This window comes from Myotis nattereri, assembly GCF_964212035.1.
Source record: "Myotis nattereri genome assembly, chromosome: 5".
Taxonomy (NCBI): Eukaryota; Metazoa; Chordata; class Mammalia; order Chiroptera; family Vespertilionidae; genus Myotis; species Myotis nattereri.
Window position 1 is genome coordinate 88296641 of NC_138080.1, and position 6000 is coordinate 88302640.

The window sequence follows — 6000 nt, forward strand, 5'->3', positions numbered from 1 at the left end:
ATGTAGCTTAAGCATGATTGTTTGTAGTTAAAGTGATTAACTACCCGCCTGGCACTTAGTTAAGGAGTTTCATCCCCTCCCTAACTTCAGGGAAAAATCCCTACCTGGGGAAACAACCTTTCTCGGAGAGGTGACCTTGGTTAAAACACACAGCGCTAAGGGGAGCAAACATATTAAGAACAGCATGCTATATACGCCAGGTCCCTTGAAACATATGCTGTGCAGATGTTTCTATCCTGCAGCGACTGTGTCAAGCAGCAAGGATGGACCGGCTTCCGGCACTCAGCAAGTAAGAAGGATATGAATTTGGGGGTGGGAGTGCAGACTCTAACAGTGGTTCTCAACCTTCCTAATGCCACGACCCTTTACTACAGATCCTCATGTTGTGGTGAACCCCCAAGCATAAAATTATTTTCGTTGCTACTTCATAACTGTAATTTTGCTACAGTTATAAATCATAATCTAAATATCTGATATGCGGGATGTATTTTCATTGTTTGCAACTCACAAGTGGAGAACCGCTGTGCTAGAATATTATAGATTGAATTGTGTCTCCCCCAATTCATGTGTTGAAGACCTAACTCCTAACGTGGCTATGTTTAGAAATCATGGCTTTACTTGGGTTATTAGGATTAAATGAAGTCAAAAGGTGGGGCCCTTATCTAATAGTACTTTAATCCATATTAGAAACAAAGAGACACCAGGGGTTCTGCACATGGAGCAAAGGTCATGTGAAGACACAGTGAGAAGATAGTTGTCTACAAGCCAAAGAGAGAGGCCTTAAGACAAACCAGCCCTGCCAACACCCGGAACTGTGAGAACATTAATATATTTATTTTTTTAGCATATTTTTATTGATTTCAGAGAGGAAGGGAAAGGGAGAGAGAGATAGAAACATCAGTGATGAGAGAGAATCACTGAGTGGCTGCCTCCTGCACGCCCCACACTGGGGATCCAGCCCACAACCCGGGCATGTGCCCTAACTGCAATTGAACCATGACCTCCTGGTTCATAGGTAGATGGGCAAACACTGAGCCATGCCGGCGGGGCAGAACATTAATTTCTGGTGATAAAATCACCCATTATTTGCTATTTTGTTTTGGCAGCCTTAGTAGATTAATATATTCACTAATGTTGGCTGACTGGGGCTACAGGTGTTCCCTTCACTAGTGAACAAAATAGACATTATTTTACTAATAAGAGATGGGAGGTGTGTGTGTGTGTGTGTGTGTGTGTGTGTATGGTCTAGATCCAGATAGTGTGAGGTCATCTAGGAGCAACATGAACCAACAGAAAAAAAATCATTACTGTTCAATTCAATAGTTCCATGATTGGAACTATTTACTCTTAGTCATTCAAAGAAAATAGAGTTGAACCAAAACATAATATTCCTGCATGTGCTCACTTCCTTTTCCCAGGAGAAATGGAATAACTCCTGCTAGACACACGATCAAAATGCAAATGTCACTGTGCACACAGGGGCATGACCACAGCAGGGACTGCATCAAAAACCGAAAACAAGAAGATAAGTAAGGAGCTGGAGTGTAAAGGCATCATCACATTAGTGAGGCAGAAGCAGACAGACAAATGGCTAGAGCTAGTGCAGCCAGATCTGGACCATGGATTTTAAAACTGTCACCAGAAGGCCTCACCTGCAGGGTGTTGAATGGAGTCTCTGCTGGATGCCAGGAAGGAAGGAGGCTGGTGGTTGGGGGTGGGCTGGTGCAGCAATTAGGAGATAAAAACCTAAATACATAGGGGAATTCCAACCTCTTGCCACTCACCCCAAATCAGCCTTATTCATCATTCATACAAGTTAGTGTCCAAGAATACTAATTTTTAATTGGAGAACTCGAAGCAGCCACCTAGGCTAATCTCACTAGATGTTTGGGAAGCAGGAAGCACAACATGGAGAAGGGACTGTCACACATTGCACCTCTGATAGATGACGGTGAGGGGACAGGGAAGGAACCCTTGTCTCCTGACTCTCAAACATCCCCTGTCCCCATCCCTCTCTCCAGATGATACTCACCCATGAAAATGCCACACACTCTGACCCACTGCTCAACTCCCTCTGGCTCATTGGAAACATCAGCTGTCCTTCCTGACTGCTCTGATTCTGCCAGGTCCACTCCTGTCATCCCAATGTTCAATGTGTCTCCAAATCTATCTCTAAAGTTAAATGTGAAGACAATACATCAGAGTTACTAAAAGCATTGGCTCTTAACTTTAAACTAGCCTCTTCTCTAAGCCACTGCTGCCTTTAAATAACAGAACAAACACCACCTCTATTTTATAAGATTATTGGAAGCCTTAAATGAGATCATGCACACAGCAGGTGTAGTAGAGATCTGCCCCAGAGTAAGTGCTTATTACATGGTTCATTTTCATATTGTTACTTTCATCACCTACAGCAGCCATTATTCTGTACTTGGATTACTGCCCAGCTGTGGTGCTGTTTTCCCTCCAGCTAAGTAACCCCAGAACTCTTCATTCAAGCCATGCTCCAATTAATTCTCTCACACGTGTCTAACCCTCTAATGGGCCACCTTTCTCTTCCCTGGGCACCCCAAGTGCACCTGGAAAGAAACGAAGGATTCAACACTCTCAAAATGTCTTCTTGTTTCATACCTTTATTTTTATTTTCATGTTTTTCATTCTGTCCTGCCTTCTCTAGAGTGGAAACACTGTTATAGTGGTCCTCTGACAAGGCCTCCAGTTTTGGCCCCTTGCAGGAATATGAGGAGGAATAAATAAACTTTCCTTGGCAAAAAATGGAGAGTGTTTGTTTGTTTGTTTTTCTTCACAGGCTTATCTTTCACTCCCAAAGGACCCTCTACACTTTGTGTCTCAATGTGCAGTTTGAAAATGTTCTCTCCCTGTGAATAGCTGCCAAACTACAAAGCAGCTCACACTTGATCATTTGACCTCACGTTCCCTCACCTTTTAAAACCCAAAGACCTTTATCTCCACCCATTCTTCATCTGATTTTTCTTGAGATACACCCTGAGGATCATTATCTTAGCCCCACCCCTGAGAAATTCATCTGAAAGTTGGCCTATTAGCCACTGCCTCCATACACAATTGTTCAAGTTCATATTGCCCACACCTACTTAAGTTCACACAAAGCCCAAACCTTGACCTCTCAACCCTTAACTGCTCACACCTTGCATAATCTATCAGGATCTTCTTGAACACTTAACTCTCTTCCAAGCCGACCACAGACTTTATGGCTCCCCCTCAAGTTTCTGATGTACACACTCTCTGTCCACAAAATCCCTTTTTTCCATTTCTGACTCAGTACCATACAGAAGTATTCAGCATGGTACTGCCAGGACCTGCTAATATCTAGTGCCGATTTTGTCTAGTGGCTGTTCATTTTTATAGCCCAGTTGACTCTCTGACAGCTCCCATTGATGTCTGTGCCAAGCCTTCTCCATCCTTCTCCAGCTTCCAGACCAACCCAAATCTTGCACTGACAGAGTCACCATCAGAACTTAAAAGCTGGACCCAACCTTACCATGGGTTTCCCCACATCCTTCTCCCTCAACCTTCCAAAATATCTTCTTTAGATTCATCTAGTCTTCTCTGTCCCTGTATCAGAGGGAATGGTGCTTCAATCCGTGCTGTTCATCTTATTTTCTGCTTTTCTAATTCCTCTAATTAACCACCCTCCAGCATGTATTTTAAAGTTCTTCCCTTTGGCTTTAAGGCATGCATAGTCTAGCTTAGACCTTTCTGAAGCATTTGCCTCTTCCATTCTCCTCCTCCCCTTTACTGTCAAATATCTAAAAAACAAACAAAAAAAACCAACAACATTGTAAGCTTATCTTTCCAGTTTACCCTGGACATCCATTGATTCCATTCCCATCCCTCTTTGTTAAAATTGCATTCTCAAACTGCAGTGAAGACTCCTCTTCTTGAGAAATAATGGCTTTTCTTCCAGTATTCATTCTCTTCACAAGTTCATAGAAATAATAAGACTTACGAAATCCCTTTATTAGGAAAATTTCTTTGCTTCTTTTCCATGACTGAACTCAAAACAGTCTTCTCCATTAATTCGTATCTTGGTCTTGGGTGAGATTACTTAAACCCTCTGAGCCTCAACTTACTCACTGATAAAATAAGGGTCATACAAATTCCTTCCTCATGAGTTATCATGAAGCTCACATTCCCTATAATTAAGTACCATATATCAAGCTCTAATTATGATCTTGGCACACGCTCACACACACACACACACACACACACACACACTTATTTATATATATAATCTCATTTAACTCTCAAACCACTCTGTGAGGTAAAACATTATTTCTCTGTCACAGATGAGAAACTAAAATATCCAGAGCTTAACCTATATACTCAATGTCACAGAGTCAACTTATATTTAGAATAAGATCACAAATAAAATCCACTGGGCTTCATGCCCACATTATCTTTTAAAATTATATGTTTTTTAATTGACTTCAGAGTGAGGGAGGGAGAGGGAGAGATAGTTAGAAACATGATTGATGGGAGAGAATCATAGATCAGCGGCTTCCTGCATGCCCCTTACTGGAGATTGAGCCTGCAACTCCGGCTGATGGATCCACACTCAACCACTGAGCCACACCAGCTGGGCCATGGCTATATTCTTACTGCTAGATTATATTGATCCCCAAACATATGTAAGATTCAAAAATTTATAGAGTCATTCAACTTAATTTATTAGCTTATAATCTTTTGCAGATATTGTGTTTCAGAATGTACTAAAATTAACCTACCCGGCAGAGCATTGCGGGAGAAGAGTAAACTGACTTCCCCAGGTTTTCATTCATTCATATTCACTTAAACTCAGTAGACGAACAAAGGCCTTTTGGCCCAATGCAGTTTATAAGCTAATGTCAGGAATCTGTAGCAGAAACTCTTGTCTCATCAGTAATCATCGTCATCATCACAATTACAATTACATGCACTGCACTTTGGATTGTCACGTACATGACACCAATTATGTGAACTCTACTGTGGCAAGTAATAGTTCCCAATTGAGATGAAATGCAGCTAAAGTTCTGGGATAGTTTCTGTGTCATTTGCAAATTATTTTCAGTTCTCCCCCATCTGGTTGTCCAAGGACAAGGTAATAACACACTCCACATCCTCTATGATTGGGGCAGCTCACAGAAAGGTGAGGGAAAGTGGCAGTGGTGTCACCTCTGGACTGAAATATTTAATTTCTGAAAAGGGAGAGCCTCAAGAACACATCTACACTTAACCTTGACAATGAACAACATTCCAAATAGTGATAACTCTGCCCACCTGGGACCCGTTGAAGATAATGCAGGACCATTAGCTGACCACCTTACATGTTCAGCTTAATTAAAAAATATAATTTGTTCTGAGCCACGTACACCTTGGGTTATATGTTACAACAACATAACCCGGTGTTCCTGGTAGCTTCATGAATGACATACCCAAGATCACACAGCTAGAAAATGTCAACACTCTTCTCCAAACTTCATAAATGCTAAAATCACTGTTCCTTCCACTAGGTCCCAGCTTGCTTCATAGGTTTATTGCCTCAAAAATAAAACTATAGTTTCCCAGAAGCCAAAATATAAACATAAGTATGATCTTTCAGATCTGGGTGTTTGTGAACTAAAGAAACTTTGATATTTGCACTGATTTCATAACTAGGCCAAGTCAAGTTCTTCTAATACAAGAGGTTTAGAATTCTACCAGTCCCCACCTTTAGGACAGACAGAAAAATAGTTCTCACCTCAAATAACTAATGTGTTGGTCAGATAGGAAGTAGCAATTAAGTGACATGGACTGCCACACCACCCAGGGTGTGACATTGTGCTTTGAGAGCCTCTCAAAGGCAGCATTGACTCTGGATCACCTCAGAGGGGAGGCGGGGAAGCCAGGCATTGCCATATAAATATGGCCCCTATCCTACCTCATCGCTGATACAGCAGCTGTGACAGCCTGAGCAGCCTTTGCATAGCAGCCACCTCCACC